The sequence below is a fragment of the Eptesicus fuscus genome, chromosome 17 (genome assembly GCF_027574615.1).
Source record: "Eptesicus fuscus isolate TK198812 chromosome 17, DD_ASM_mEF_20220401, whole genome shotgun sequence".
Classification (NCBI taxonomy): Eukaryota; Metazoa; Chordata; class Mammalia; order Chiroptera; family Vespertilionidae; genus Eptesicus; species Eptesicus fuscus.
Window position 1 is genome coordinate 52,088,892 of NC_072489.1, and position 17,257 is coordinate 52,106,148.

The window sequence follows — 17,257 nt, forward strand, 5'->3', positions numbered from 1 at the left end:
GTGAGAGAGAATCATTGATAAGCTGCCTCCTGCACGCCCCCCACTGGGGATCAAGCCCACAATCCTGGGCATGTGCCCTGACTGGAATCGAACCGTGACTGGTTCATGTGTTGATGCTCAATCACTGAGCCACGCCAGTCAGACACAGCATCCCTGCTCTTTACCCATAGATGCCACTAGCACCCCTCCTCCAGTTGGGACAATCAAAATGTCTCTGGATGCTGCCAATGCCCCCGAGGTAAGACAACTAAACTCCCCACGCGCTGGTCTAAGTGAATTATTTGTGAAAAGCATCGAAGGGTTTGAGTTTCTGGCCAGGCCGCTATGGACCAGGCTGGGGCCGTGTGAGGGCCTGAGGCAGAAGGATCATGAGAATATAAACCCCAGGGATTTGCAGATAGAGTGGGTCCTGCTTTGAAGTTTTACTGGCCGTGGTGTCTGGGGGCAGGGAGTCTGCCTGAGTCCGCATTATCCCTCCCTTTAATCTGGTCAGGTCTGAGCTGTAAACAGAGAGATTCCTCCGTGTTCCTGGCACGTGGCCATCCGTCTTCCTTTGTTTCCAGCTCTAACCCAGGCTGTTCCCACTTCTCCCGTGGGAATCTGGGCACGAGCGAGGCATCATCCCACCCAGAATTTGTCCTATTAACCAAGTCTGCACACCAGTCTCGTGTTTCCTCCTGACAGAGGCACCAGCGGGCATTTACATTGACACAAATGATGTGTCAGTAAGACAGGCATCGTGGGACTTCAGGACAAGTTTTTTTTTTCAGGTTCATGCGAAGCAATATTTTTTGGGGGTGGTTTCCTTCAAGATAGATGTGTCCTGAAAACTGGGTGGCCGGCTGCTTGTTTTGGTTTTGGTTTTGGTTTAGGCTTGTCAATGCTTAGTTCCCAGGGATGCGGGCCTCTATGTCCCGCCAGCCTCTGTGACCTTCTCTCAAGGGAGCATTTGAACCGGTTTGTTCTACCTGGGGCCACCTACTTGTGTTCGATAAGAGCCAAGATCCTTAGAATCTCCCCAAATCACTTCCTTCTCTCCTCTGCTGGGTGCCTATTCTCTACCAGATTCCTAGATCCGTGGTCGGCAAACTGCGGCTTGCGAGCCACATGCGGCTCTTTGGCCCCTTGAGTGTGGCTCTTCCACAAAATACCACGGCCTGGGCGAGTCTATTTTGAAGAAGTGGCGTTAGAAGAAGTTTAAGTTTAAAAAATGTGGCTCTCAAAAGAAATTTCAATCGTTGTACTGTTGGTATTTGGCTCTGTTGACTAATGAGTTTGCCGACCACTGTCCTAGACCATCATGGTGGTTTACTCATTCATTCAAGTCAAATTAGCATGTTGAGGGGCTGGAGCAGAATGATGAGGACTTGGAAACCATGACTGCACCATTTATTGAGTGATTACGTGTGCCCTCCAATGCAGGGAATTCATCGAACGGAAAAATACCATTTTAAAGATGAAAAAACAGGTTCAGAGAGGTCAGGTAACCTGCCTGTTGTCACAGTGTTAGAGGCTGAAGGATCTGACTGCGAACTCACCCTTCCTCTCTCTGATACTGTGCAGGCCAGGAAAGAGGCGAGTACCAGTTACAATTTTGTGGGTTTCGGTCACAGTTTGCGTACCTTTATGGAGAGTTTGCTTTACAAATAATGGGATTGTTATTTTCAAAATTCTACCCTTCGAACAGATTCCTAGAGATGGAATTTGGGACCAAAGGTAATGAACATATTTTCAAGGCTCATGGTACATACTGCCCAAGTCCCTTTAAAAACAAAACAAAACTGCCGAAACCGGTTTGGCTCAGTGGATAGAGCGTCAGCCTGTGGACTGAAGGGTCCCAGGTTCGATTCCGGTCAAGGGCATGTACCTTGGTTGCAGGCACATCCCCAGTAGGGGGTGTGCAAGAGGCAGCTGATGGATGTTTCTAAATCTCTATCCCTCTCTCTTCCTCTCTGTAAAAAATCAATAAAATATATTTTTAAAAAAAAAACTTTGCTCTTTTGATAGGTGAAATATGCTGTCTTCTCATTTTATTGTGTGTTCTCTCTTTATCTCTAAAGTTGAATATTCTTTCACATTTATTGGGTGTCTGCACTTTGGTTCAACTCTTTGTCTATTTTCTCAGGGAACCCTTTTCTAAGTGTTTTAGAAAGTTTGCTTGTAAAATAAGGTTATTCACTCTTTATCACAGTGTTAAAATATTTTTGCCAGTTTGTCACTTGCCTTTTTATTGTTTAGTGTTTCTTTAGATATATAAGCATTTCTTTTATTTTATTGAAAAAGCTCATTCTTTTTCCTAATAATTTATTCTATTGATGTGGTACTTAGAAAGTGCTCAATTCTGATATTTTCTTCCGTTTTCAGGAGGCTTTGTGTTTGACTTCTATGTTAATCCATATGTAATATGTTTCTCTCCGTGTGTGTGTTGTTTTTTATTAACCCTCATCAAGAGTGGGGGAGAGAGAGAAAGAGAGAGAAATATCTATGTGAGATACATCCATTGGTTGCCTCCCACACATACCCTAAGCAGGGCCAGGGATCAAACCTGCAACCCTTCAGTCTGAGGGCTGATGCTCTATCCACTGAGCCAAACCAGCTAGGGCTGTCATATGCTTGAATACATCAGATGAGATTCTATCTTCAACAGTTTACAAATAACCAATGTTTCCATCACTCTTTGAATAATCCAGATCTTCCCTCATTGTTCCTTTATGATCTATTAAGTACTTAATTGGTTTGCAGTCTCTTTTAGGTTACCGATTTGGTTCTGTCTGTCCATTTAACAATTCCTATGCCCAGAGCATCATGTTCTGATCTCCTTAAATATTTAAGGCCCTTTCCTCTCCGCATCATCCTTTCCCAACGCTTTCTGAGCTCTGTTGCATGCTTATTTTACCAAAGGAACTTGAATCATTTTGTCATCATGTCATTTTTCTTCAAGAGAAGCAAAATATTATTCCCATGAAGGTTGGTTGGGTTAGCTACCTGCAATTTTCTCATGCTGACTCTGGGCTTATTAGCTCCCTTTGTTTTTGCCTAGAATTCCCTTCCCTCCCCACCCCACCTCATCAGCCAGGTAACTCTGGCCACTGGTTCAATTGCTCGGCTCTTCATCTGTCTGTCCCACGTCACCCTCCCCCTGCCACCACCCCCTCAAAACCAGAAGTGTCTCAGGAGCAGAAGCAGAATTTTATCCTCACCCTCTGCCCAGCAGGCCTCCTTCTAGCAAAAGGTGTAGAATAAAAGAAAAGGTTGAAATAGAGCCAGGTGGAGGCGGATGTGGGAGGTGAGTGTCAGCCTTGATCTTGAGGGGGCTGCAGGGTGATTAGCTGGGCCTTCCTGAACTCAGAACACTCCCACCCCCTTCCTATTCTCCTGGCTCTTTCAAAAAACTTCCATCACCTCTATGCTCCACTCTGACCTTCTTCAGGACTTCGTCCACACAACCCACGGGGAAGGGATATTATGAGATGATTGCTGTTAAGGACCCAAGTCAAAGACTTAAGGAACTAAATTTTAATTTCAGCAGCACAACGTGTGAATAACCATTGCCATGCTTTATGGCTCTAGATCTGTTGCTATATTCCTTGCTTCTCTACGCATCAGAAGCCCAATAAACAATGCCTGCAGTGTGCCGATAGCTACTTTGACTGTCATTTTAGATCTCCTGAATGATTCATAGCCTTTCTGCTGAGTCCAACCACAGAAGGACTTTCTATCTAAAGCATTAATCCTAAAAATCCACAACTCCCTTGGTCAGCAGAAGTGCTTGGGAGAATAAGAGATCCCTACGGGAACACCTGGTGCTGAAACAGATGCCACAGGATGATGGAGGCAGCATCTTTCCAGACGGTGAGCAGGAACACTGAGCTGGGGGCTCGCTGCTTGTGTTTACACCTGTCCTCATGCAGCTTCCAGTTTCAAAGGCGCAGGGAGGGTCTTGCTCTTGAAAGGGAATGGCTGTCTCATTGGGGACGCTTTGGGCTTGAAACCGAAGGCAAACCATCTTCCTCCTTAATTACACTCTCAGCCAAAGAGGCTTACTTTGTCCTGGGTAAACAGTTACCACCCCTTCTAAATGGCACTCCCACGCTGCAGTACAAAAGGAGTGGTAGGATGGTCCCTCGTACGGGGGTAGGCGTGTTAAGTTTTCCAATCTGTACCCAGATTTTGTGCACAGGCTACCTGCCCCGTGCTCTGGCCCTATATTTAGGCAGAGGAGCCAGGCTCTGCTTGAGTGGTAGGACTGAGAATGCTGCTTACATTTCTCACCCAAGCCCACACGCCCACACCCAACTGTCACAGAGCCTGAAATTCCTACCATTAGAGTTGCTACTTTTGGTTGAGGGCTTCAAGAAAACCATTGCGCAAATATAAATATAATAAGCCAGAAGTGTTCCATGACACTCGGTTGCAAGTGGCATTACCCTTCTTTATTTTGCTATTGCAAATTTTAAAAAGTGCCGGATGGCTTATAAAATATTGAGGAGGGACATGGAAATAGTACCGTCACAGTGGTGAAACGTGGCAGGCACCACCTTCACCAAGGGAGGAGGGCTGACATGAGCGATGATGTCACGTGGCTATCATGGACCCTCTGATGTGATGTGGTAAAACCTTGTTTTTTTCTCCCCAAAATCCCATATCCCCAGCCTAATTCTGACAAAAAAATATCTGAGCAACCCAGATTGGGAGGCATTCTACATACAGAAGAGCTGGCCAGTACTCCTTAAGAATGTCAAGGTCATGAAAAACTAAGGAAGACTGAGAGACTGTCACAGCATAGAGGGTCCTGGGGAGATGTGAAGGTTAAATGCGTGATCTCCCTGGAGGAAATCCTAGAACAGAAAGAGGGCATGAATGGAAAGACTGGCAACATCCACATAAAGTTTGGAATTTAGTTAATATAACGTACCCATGAAGGTCTCTAAGTTTAGAAAACTCAGAAATGGACCATGGAGATGTAACAGGTTCACAATGGGGCAAATTGGATAAGGGCCCCTGGCTGGTTGCTCAGTGGTTAGAGCTTCGGCCTGGGGACTGGAGAGTTGAGCCTCCTTCCATCTGGCCAGCCTTGGATGAGAGCCTCTGTAACCCCCCTTTTAGCCCACAGAACCCTCGTCATTCCAGTGCGTTGAGCCCTGGACTCCTGCAGAAACCTTGACTGTTGAAAAGAAAGGCATCAGCCCAGCCACTGTGGTTCAGTGGTTGAGCATTGACCTATGAACCAGGAGGTCATGGTTCGATTCCCGGTCAGGACACAAGCCTGGGTTTCGGCCTCGATCCCCAGTAGGGGGTGTACAGGAGGCAGCTGATCAATGATTCTCATGATTGATGTTTCTATCTCTCTTCCTTCCTCTCGGAAATCAATAAAAATATTTGAAAAGAAAAGAAAGTCATCAGTGCTCCTCTGAGACGGGAGAAGTCCAGGTAACCAGGACACAGAGCCTGGCTCCTCCCTTGGCAGAAGAAGGGAAAAAAATGTCTCCCATTTTTTCCTGATGAGCTCACAGCTGAGCAAAAAAGGGGCATAGTTCATTCTCAAGAGGGTTACTCCATCACCTTAGATGTTCAAAACATGGCCTTGCATCACTGCCACGTGGAGGGTGACACATTACACAGTCCCGGGAAGAAGTGGCACCAGGCCCTGCACTGCCCACCCCACCCCCAAGAGGGTGGTGGAGAATCACGAAAGGGTGGGAGAGTCCTTTCCATAAATGGTCAGCCAGGGGCCCTTTCCAGGGATGCCAATGGGAGCAGCCAAGGGAGGGTAGTGTGGGCCCTTTACTAATCGTGGGACTCCAAGGTGACCACTGCATAAACATAAGGCTCACTCTCCCTGAAGGAAAAGAGCCTTGCAATAATTGTGAGAACTTTCTTTCCTTCCTTCCTTTCCTTCCTTCCTTCCTTCCTTCCTTCCTTCCTTCCTTCCTTCCTTCCTCTCTCTCTCTCCCTCTCTTTCTCTCTCTCTCTCTCTCTCTCTCTCTCTCTCTCTCTCTCTCTCTCTCTCTCTCTCTCTCTCGTTAATCCTCACCTGAGGATATTTTCTCCCATTGATTTTTTAAGAGAGAATGAAAGGGAGGAGGAGAGAGAGAGAAACATTGATGTGAGAGAGACACATCAACTGCCTCCCTCATGCACCCCACTGGAGCCTGCAATGGAGGTACGTGCCCTTGAACCCTCAAACCCGAGACCCTTTAGTCTGCAGGCCGATGCTCTAACCATTGAGCAACCGGCTGGGGGAGAATTTTCTTTCTTAATATGAGTCTACACGATACTGTCCCCTTGAGGCATAGTTCAAGGTGCCACCACTTTGCTCTTGGATACGAAAGGAGGTTGTATCTATCTTGCCCGTCTTGCCCACACCCCAATACCTGTTCCTCCTTTGGAGATATGCATGACCTTGATCTAACAGGTCAAGGAGTCAAAGAATCCGAGGTGCCAGCCATGCCCGCGGCAGAATTGGGAACAAGGAGATGCAGCCTAGAGGACTCAGTTACCTTGGGGTCTGGACCACAGGTTTACACATCACTGACCATCAAGCTGAAGCGCTAAGTGCCACTCCAGACAGAAGACTGACCTGAGCACAAGCAGCTGGGTAATGTTGGGGAGCATGAGCCCCTTCCATTGGACACAGTTGGGTTTCCCAAAAGAGTAGAGAGGGATTCACACAGGGATCTTTGGAGAAGGAAGAACAAGCTGAGGACCGGAGGAGCCTGGCTAGGATTTGGGGGCATGCTGGCTAGGATGGTGGCCACTACCGCCAGCTAATAGAGGGCCCAGACGTTCGTCCAACGTGAGGAGCGGTGACAGGGCAAGCGTAGTCTCTTTGCCGGGAGAGAAGGCAGTGGAACATCGCCGGGCACAGCTCTAGAACTGATTTCAGGGGCTGTTGCTGGTTGCAGAGCCTCCTAGCTTCCCCCTCCAGCCCTCCTGGGATTCTAGAAGTCATCTAATACACTCTGTAAGTTCCTTTCTGCTTTAAGGGAACAGACTTGGGCTCTGTAATTTGCTCTTAAGAAGCCCAATTGAGCCCCGGCCATCATGGCTCAGTGGTTGAGCATCGACCTATGAACCAGGAGATCACAGTTCAATTCCCAGTTGGGGCACATGCCTGGGTTGTAGGCTTGATCCCCAGTGTGGGGTGTGCAGGAGGCAGCCAATCAATGATTCTCTCTCATCGCTGATGTTTCTATCTCTCTCTCCCTCTCCTTTCCTCTCTAAAATCAATAAAAATGTATTTAAAAATGAAAATAAAAAAAGAAGCCTGATTGACACATGCTAACGACGTTTATTTTAAACTAGTAGCCCGTTTGCACGAAGATTCGTGCAATAGACCTTCATTCACCTGGCTGCCTGCACCAGTTTTCTGCCGGCACCGGGGACCCAGGCCTTGGCTGTGGCCACCGCCTTCTGCCTTCTTTCAAGGTCCGGGCTTGGCCCTGGGCGGTGGCCTTGGGCTCGGCTGCACCCAGCATCCCTGCTACCAATCGCAGGAGCCGACCCCCAGTGGTCTCCTGCGATGGGCGCAGGCACCCCGCTGGCGCCGAAGGCCGGGAAAGCCTCGGGCGGCTTTCCCGGCCTTGGGCTCCGCCACACCCAGCGTCCCTGCAACGGTTTCCTGGTGGGCGTGGTTGATGGGTGTGGCTTGGTTGGTGGGCGTGGCTTGGGCGTAGCGAAGGTGCAGTCAATTTGCATATTTGTCTATTATAAGGTAAAATGTTCATTGATAAATGTCACATGGGAATGATTCCCCGGAGCCTGGAAACAGTGAACTGAAAGGGTGTAACAGAATCAGGCTGCTGCTTAGTAAGAGACTGAAAATGTGTTTTTGTTTCCTCCTTTCAGAATGCATATTAAAGAGCCTGATCTTACACTACTGCTGAGCCTCCGAGCCTCAAAAACCACCAGTAAGCACACGAGGCTCGTGAGTTAAATGTAACTGCCTTTGCTGGGTTCGGCCTGTGGTTTTCCTCCTGTAATGAAATGTTAAGAATAGGGAAGGGGATACGCTGTCCTGTGTTGCTGCTAATGTTTTTAACCAAGGATCTAAGGCTGTTGGATATTTTTGGCTTCATCATTCCAACTTGCAGCCCCGTTTTGGAAATAAAGCAAGATTGCAGTCCAACAGGAAGGAGTTTCTGAGCCACAAAGCCGTCTTTTGGTCCCAGGTAAAACGTGAAATTCCTGAGGTCGTCTCTTCGCATCCGAGTGTGCTTGCTGCGTGTGGCAAACTGTACTTCCCTGGTGCACTTTTTGGTTTCCTTCCTGCCTTGGTACTCGCCGGAGGCAAATCTCTGTTGCAATGATTGCAGCATCTGCCAGTGACTGTGGACTTCTCACTTCTTCTTGGCACTTCTGTGCAGGAGACATCAACTCAGGACTCAGCACCAGGAAGAAATCAAGGTGCCACCACTTTGCTCTTGGATACCCAAGGAGGTTGTATCCATCTTGCCCGTCTTGCCCACACCCCATTGTATGACATAGAACCCAAAAGAGAAGGGGTTCCCATGGCCGAGATGGGAGATGCGGGTATTATACTCCTTGTTCAGCTCTGAAGTTTCCGAATTTGAGAGAGATCAAAGGTACATGATGGTATCATTTTACTCTCCATGAGCTAAGGGTCCTCTTCAGCACCACATGGAGAGCCTGTAGTTTTCCTGCATAGTTTCTTTATGCAAGGACAGGTACACACTTTTCCAGCCCGTGTGTGTGTGTGTGTGTGTGTGTGTGTGTGTGTGTGTGTAATGGGTCCTTGTTTCTCAGAGAACCCAGATTTGCCTCACTCTATCACAGTGATTCTTTCTTCCTTCCTTCCTTTCTTTCTTTCTTTCTTTCTTCTTTCTTTCTTTCTTTCTTTCTTTCTTTCTTTCTTTCTTTCTTTTCTTTCTTTCTTTCTTTCCTCTTTCTTCTTTAGAGAGAGAAGAAGGGAAAGGGAGAGAGGTAAGAGAGAGAAACATCCATGAGAGAGAAACATCGGTCAGCTGCCTCCTGCACTCCCCCTACTGGAGATCAAGCCCACAACCCAGGCATGCGTCCTGACCAGGGATTCAAACTGTGAACTCCTAGTGCACGGAATGACATCCATCCACTGAGCCATGCCTGCTGGGCAAAATAATAATAATAATAATAATAATAATAATAATAATAATAATAATTGTTTTGGTGTATGCAGAATTTTAGTAATTAGTTTATGTGTGCCATGAGATGAAAAAGGTTGAAAATCGCTGTTCTATCAGATATTCAGTCTCTAAGAATGAAATAACCTGAATTTTTTTTTTCAGCCTGAGTGGCCCCAGTTCCAAACCCAGAATGACCTCCAAGTTCATCTGAAACCTGCAGTCCCTAGCAGCCTTCTGTGATTGAGGAAGGAAGAAGCAGGGGGAAGTTGTTGAAGGCAAGAAACATTTTTGGTGAAGCTCCCTGAAAGCTGTGAGAAGTGAGAAGTCCACAGTCACTAGCAAGACAAAAGTCAGAGTCTTCTTCTGCTTAATGAATTTTCCCACTGAATTCATCCAGCCAGCTTGCCATCTTGCATCTCCTGCAGACAATGGGTCACCCTAACCCGGTACCGAGCAGGGTCGGTGTGGAATCAGCGGTGGTAGGTAAAGAAATGGACCAATGATTTGCAATATCACTCTGGGCTCAAATTCTTAAGAAGGCATGATATCCAGGAGCACCTTTGCAAATTCATCTTTTCATGGGGAACTTGGCCTCCAAACGCTGAGTGTATAACAGAAATGTGACCTTCACACAGGCCCATGAGACACATTGTCCTAAGCTGCCCACCCACCCCTGTAGGATGACAACTTGCCTTTGTAAGCATTTGACCCCCTCCAAAGTCCCTTTTCTTACTTTTTATCTCATCTGAGTCTAAAAACCAGAAAGGAGGGCAAGTTTTATTCCAGTTTTACCAAGAAGTGTTATGGGCTGAGTTACCTCCCCAAATGTGTTGAAGCCCTAATCCCCAAGACCTCAGAATGTGACTGTATTTGAAGAGAGGGCATTAGAGTGATCCTAATCTAATATGATTGGTGTTCTTTTAAGAAGATGATATTGGGAGGGAGGCGGGGAGAGAGCGAGAGAGAGAGGGAGGTCAGATGCACACACAAGGGTGATCATGTGAGGACACAGCAAGAAGGTGGCCGTCTGCAAGCCAAGGAGACAGGCCTGGAGTGGGAGCGGGGGGAGGGGGGGCAGTGGAACTACCACCAACACCTTGACCTTTGACTTCTAGCCTCCAGGACTGTGAGACAATACATTTCTGTCACTTAAGCCATCCGGTCTGTGGAATTTTTTTATGGCAGCCCTAGCAAACTAATACAGGCTCAAAGGGGCAGAGAACTGTAGTCCACAGGCCCCAATTTGAAAGTCCTTTATCAAGTAAAACAAAGTACTTAGCGGGGAAACCCCTGCCTCATAACTGTTCATGTGTCCCGGGTCTCTGATCCACTTACCACTTCATCACAGTTTAATTGCCCGAGAGGTTATATACACACAGACACAAATTAGAATGTTCCTTTCATTTCAGGGGACTTTGGGCTCACTTAGTATTTACAGCAAAATATTCCTTTGATCCTAGGCAGCACTGGAAAGCAAGTCGGGGTCCCCTGTCCCCACTGGAAAAAAGCTCACACGTCCCTTCTTCACCATTCTTATTTTCCCAATATTCACATTTTCTTATGTGAACAACACACAGGGAGTGACAAAGATTGTGAGAAAAAGTAGACTTTTCCAGGGAGACCTAATTCTGATTAAAACAGATTTGTTTCCTTTGGGGGATAATGGGGTGCACTGCCCCTCCCCCACCCCGCACACTCCCACGCGCCGACCCCTGCCCAAGCCAGAAGGGGCTGCTCACTCAGAATGCCTCCCAGACTGGACTCCCTCCCCGGGGGCTCCCTGAGTGGTTGGAGCAGTGTTTTCTGCTTTGCATCCTGAAACGGAACCGAAACTTGGGCGTGAGCAATATTTTGCATTATGAGCCCATTTCCCCTTTGCCTCCCCGCCCGCCCGGGGAGGGAAGGCTCCGGGTGTCCCAGCTGGGCCTGACCTCGGGGGGGAATGTCTCAAAGCCCAGGGAACAAGCAGCCGGGGTCCTGAAGCCTCGGCCCCGGACCTGGTGGCCCAGGAGCCAGGTGCTATTCTGGGCAGAGCACTCCCCCTGCCGAGAGGGCTAGGGAAGCATTTGTCAGTGCTGAGCCGGGAGGGGGCGGGAGGGCGGCTGACTTTCCCAGCAGGCGGCCATCAGGCACTACCTGGCCAAAATAGTAACTGCTGGAAGTGACAATGACATAATCCATGCGCAGCCACAGCTGGGAGGTCACATTCTGGTTCCCCAGCCGAGCTGGGGCTAAGGACCGCCCTGGATGAGGACTCCACACCCGGCCCAGCTCCAAGACCAAGACGGGAGGGTGCCTGAGAATTTGAGTTCCTGTTCATTCATTTCAGTGCTGTCGGTTAACTGCATTCATTGAACATTACATCGTGCGCCTTCGTTATCATCATCGCTGTAGTTTTCTGGAATGATCATCAGATCCTTATCAAGACACACGCAACTGGCAAGCCTTCCAATCGTGCCCATAACAGGCCAGCCTCACCGCCATGACCTTCCATTCGTGTGGAGAAGTCGGTGTCCCACCCAGACTGTGACTGGGGTTTGGGGGGCGTGTGAGTGTTACATATGCCGGGCTGTCGGTAACGCAGCCCTTCCCTCTCTCCTGGGGACCCATGAAGTAAAGGCAAGTTTGCGTCTGCTGATCCCAAGCCCCGTAAAATGAGGCGTGGGGACCCGGGTGCAGGGTGATGGTCCGTCAGAGCCCTTAAAAGGAAAACCTCATCTTTCACTCAACATGGCGAGTTGGCACATTTCCCGATACGCCGGGCTTGGCTATCAAAGCCCCAGAACTGTGCCCAGCTGCACAAGCCAAAATTATCCTACACCTCATGGCAGTGGTTCCTTGAGAAGAATTTTCCAAATATCAAACCAGAAACCCTCTAGAAACAGGAGAGGGAGAAATGAGTGCAGATTTCCTTTCTAGAGAGAAAACGGTTGAGAAGAGCGAGGATCCCTGGGCAGGAAGCGGCTGGCCAACCCCTCTTGAGGGGCCCCGGGCCACAGGCTGAGACAGGGGCGCAGGGGCGCTGATGGAGGTGACATCAGGCAGGGCAGTGGTTCAAGCCCTGGGGAATCTGTTGGTGATGACCTGGGAAGTGAGAGGGCTCACGGATGCGGGTGGAGGCAGAATTAAGTGGCGGGAAGCGCCCCAGGGGAGCTGGTCCCAGTTGCTCTCCGCTTCCCGGGCACCTTTCAAAGTCCTGCCTAGACACTTGGACAAAGAGATGAGACAGAGCTCAGAAAGGAGGGTGCGGCTCCTCCCCGGCCTTTTAGTTCTCCAAAGCCTTGGCTCCCCGCCTCTGCCGCCCCTGACCGTGGGCAGGCTCGCTTTCGGCTTCCTTTGATTCATCGGTGGCTGCGTTGCCAATAACCCTCTATAGGAAGCAGGAGGAACTCAACACCCCGCTGCCGACTTGACTTGCGGGGGACAGGCGAGCGCGTGTAGGGTTCCTTTAAAGAAGGAAATGACTGCACTGACTTAATTTGGGAGCCCCTGGATTTAATTTGCCCTTAATTTGAAAGCTGGGTTTTCTCTCCCACTTTCTTCCCGGAGCCAAGAAACAGCTCCTCCCAGCTCCCTCTGTGGGGGGCTGCACGGATAGAACACGCTTCGCCAACATCTCAGCCAACGCCCAAGATGACGTGCCACATAGGAGATGAAGACACTGAACAGACCTGGGACACACCGGGGCTGTTCACTCACAGCGGCGGAGGCCACAGGGCGGAGGAAAGGGGTCGCACTCTCCGTTGCCGCCTCCAAACCCAGCTTTGTCATACCAAGAAGGTGTCCTTCCAGACTCCACCGTCTTTTGTTTAATATATATTTTATTGATTTTTTACAGAGAGGAAGGGAGAGGGACAGAGAGTTAGAAACGTCGATGAGAGAGAAACATCGACCAGCTGCCTCCAGCCGCAACCAATGTACATACCCTTGACCGGAATCGAACCTGGGACCCTTCAGTCCGCAGACCGTCGCTCTATCCACTGAGCCAAACCGGTTTCAGACTCCACCGTCTTTTGTATGTCTCTACCTGGATCCTTTGCAGGCCGCACACCCTGCTGTCATCTTAGCCCTGGTCCCATCTCCAAACAGCATTTGCCGTGAATAAAAGGGGAGAACTCCCTTCTCAAACCAAGGACCTCAATGAACTACCTTGATTTTTCTCCGCAGATTGGAACAAGTCACTGGATGGCTATCAATGACAGAGGGAAAGTGTGGTTATTGTAGGCGAATTACACCGAATTCAATAACATTCTAAATCCTAAAGCAGAACCCGCGAGGCAGAAAGCCAGCGATAGTAACATGACATTAAAACAGCTCTTTCTCCAGGAAGGCATTGCTTCTCTGCTTACAGGGCTCTTTGATCAACCTCCTCCTGAACTCTCGACATATCTGAGCCAGAGCTCAGAAATAGAAAGACCACCGTCCAGCTCAGACTCAGAACCCTACCTGTTAAAAAATGGAAAGTAAGCCTTAGCTGGTTTGGCTCAGTGGATAGAGCATTGGCCTGCAGACTGAAGGGTCCTGGGTTCGATTCCAGTCAAGGGCACATGCCTGGGTTGCAGGCTCGATCCCTAGTGGGGGGCATATAGGAGGCAGCCAATCAATGATTCTCTCTCATCATTAATGTTTCTGTCTCTCCCTCTCCCTTCCTCTCTGAAATCAATAAAAATATTTTTTTAATGAAAAGTAAGACGCATTGAGTAAATCCCTCAAACTTAGTTCGAACTAGCCTCCCTGATTTTGGAGTGTTAGAAATTATGTTCAGTGGCTGGCTGGTGTGGCTCAGTGGTTGAGCATCAACTTATGAACCAGGAGGTCACAGTTCGATTCCAGGTCGGGGCACAGGCCTGGGTTGCAGGCTTGATCCCCAGTGTGGGGCGTGCAGGAGGCAGCCAATCAATGATTCTCTGTCATCATTAATATTTCTATCTCTCTCTCTCCCTCTCCCTTCTTCTCTGAAATCAATAAAAATACATTTTAAAAAAAGAACAAAGAAACTATGTTGAATATCCACAAAGGACGATTTCTCAGATTAAGAAGTTGAAGATGTTGATAGCAGTAGAGCTGGTTGCCCCTCCTTAGAGTGAGTGGGGAGGCTGAGCCGTGGATCTGCCTGACGTAAGGATGATGCCACCACAGCGCAGTGGGCTCATTCTCTCCAACAAGTGCCCTCGAGGCACCGGCGAGAACCCCGCCCTTTCTTCCAAATGTCCAGCTCACGGAGACCTGAGAATACAATGTTCACGATCGGAAAGCTTTGGATGGCTTTTGTTTAGGGATCTGGGCACCAGTAGAATCACGCTCGTGAAATGCTAGATTGTTAGAGCTGCCGTCCAAGGCCATGCACTCTCCTGGGGGCTGAGTATGTGGGAAGACAAGGACTAAAGGCCTCAGTTACAGGAACGGTCTCAGGATCCTGCAGGCAGACACCCAGCGATGAGGCCCAGGGAGGTGCACCCATGTTAGTCTGTGACGAATGGCTGGTTTCTTAACATTCCTCTGCCCTCTAGTGGTATCTAGAGGCTAAACTTAAATCCCAAAGAACTTCCAAGGAGTTCCTTTTGTCAGGGAGGACTCATCTGCAAGACTTTCAGGACTTATCGTTTTAACTCAAACACATTTCGAAAAATCCCTCCTGAGGCTCATCAGAGATAAGATCAATGAGACCTGACTCCTGGTCTGTGCTGGTGCGCTGGGTGATGACCTGAAGCCGCAGTAAAGTGAACACTACCTGATAACTTATGGCCGGTGACAGCTTGTTCCTTCATAATAATGTGATCCACACACAAAGACTACACACACACACACACACACACACACACACACACACACACACACACGAGACAAGGCGTTCCACAATAACTCCATGGCTGTGCCTTCGCCGTTCGTACCGCTTTGGAACACTTTTACAACGATACAGCCACGCCTGCAGTTACGTCGTGCTGTTTGCACGCCATCTTTGGCCTAGCACCTTGCACTGTTCTCAAGCCTGAAGAGCCAGGTGCAGTGTCGTGTTCTGAGCTCTCTACCTCTGCAGTAGCTAACACGTATCCAGCGCTCACACCACGTGGCCGAGTTATTGATGGGCTCTGGGCAAATCAATCAACCGAAGTAGTTCATGCAACAATTTTTCCTATATCATTAGATTTTTAGCAAAATTTCTGCCAAGGGAGCTTTTCAGTCCAGGAAACAAAAATTTTGTTGACATATAAAAACATATTTGCAAGGAGAGGATGCACTCAGACATACCATTTGAAGCAGTCCCAAGACAATGCTGTTTTCTGCCACATAATTAAGATGCAACGGCAAAACTCTGCTGCCTTTCAGGTAAAACATGGCCCAAGATCAAAGCGTGGCCCATGGCCAGGGCGGATCTCCGTCTTGCGATGCCAGGGGCTATGCCACACCCTGCCAGGCAAAGCGAGAGAGCTTTCCCAGGGACCTGACACCCTGGCAAGCAATACCTGACATTTTTCTGTCCTAGAACAATCCCAGCATGGCGGTCTTTTCCAATGACCTGCAGAGTCAACCGTGTCTTGGGCTGCACAGATTAATCTGAACTATCCAGGGAAAATGTGCCAGTACAGACATTTATTGTGATAGTGTTTACACGCCTGAGTTAATTTTTCCTTTTTCTTTTTTTAAAATATATTTATTGATTTTAGAGAGGAAGGGAAGAGGAGAGAGAGAGAGAGAGAGAGAATAGAAACATCAGTGATGAGAATCATTGATCAGCTGCCTCCTGCACGTCGCTTACTGGGGATCGAGCCTGCAACCTGGGCATGTACCCTGACAGGCAATCAGACCTTGACCTCCTGGTTCATAGGTCAACAATCAACCACTGAGCCACACCTGCTGGGCATAGCAGTTAATTTTTTTGTCATTAGTTAGACTCACTGGTGCTCAGCTTCCAGCCCCTTTCCTGATTTTTATCAGCGGCACGTATAGTAAATTTGGGTCCATCACAAAAGATGGGTGAGGCCCCAGCAGAGTGATGACTCACAAACACATGAAGCATTCCATATGTTTAAGATATTTTGTAAACTCTAGGCAAGCACCAAAACATTTTTAAAAGAGGCATCACTCATAAACCAATAATGGAGGTATAATTGAATCATACAAAAATATTCAATCCAGCCCTGGCCGGGTGACTCAGTTAGCTGGAGCGTCATCCCATACAAAAAAAGTTTGCAGGTTTGATCCCTAGTCAGGATGTGTATGGGAGGCAACCCATTGATATTTCTCTCACGCATTAATGTTTCTTTCTTTAAAAAAATAAAAATCAGCTCGTGTACAGGAGGCAGCCGATCAATGATTCTCTCTTATCATTAATGTTTCTATCTCTTCCTCTCTCTTCCTCCCTGAAACCAAGATCACTCTACCAACTCAAGGAGATATAGCAGTTCTAACCCAATACATAGAAACAAACACAGGGGAGCAACCAAAATGCAGAGATAAAGAAACATGTCACTAATCAAAGAAATGGAAGAAAGCAAACTACTGGATAGAGTTCAAAACCACGGTTATAAGGTTTTTCCAGGATCTTCTAGAAACCTCCAAAAACGAAAGGGGGTGGGGGGTTATTGAAAATTCCTCAGAAATAGAACACTTCTTAAACATATGCTTCTTTTAAAAAAATAAGAATCAGGCTTTAGGTCAAGACGATGGTGTAGATCAGGGGTAGGCAAACGGCGGCTCGCGAGCCGCATGCGGCTCTTTGGCCCCTTGAGTGTGGCTCTTCCACAAAATACCACGGCCTGGGCAAGTCTATTTTGAAGAAGTGGCAGTAGAAGTTTAAGTTTAAAAAGTTTGGCTCTCAAAAGAAATTTCAATCGTTGTACTGTTGATATTTGGCTCCGTTGACTAATGAGTTTGCCGACCACTGGTGTAGGTAAATGTGATACTCTGAACTTCTCACATCAAAAATTACAACTAAGCTACAGAGCAGTAATCATTCAAAACACCTGAAATCTAACTGAACCAAGTCCTACAACAAGGATATAAAGAAGCCACATCTAGACTGGTAGGAGAGACAAAGACGTGGAATGGCTGCTCCCACACCCACGAATGGTGGATAAAAATTGGGATATCTCTGTTGCAGAGATCCCCCCCCCCCCCAGGAGCAAGGTCCCCCA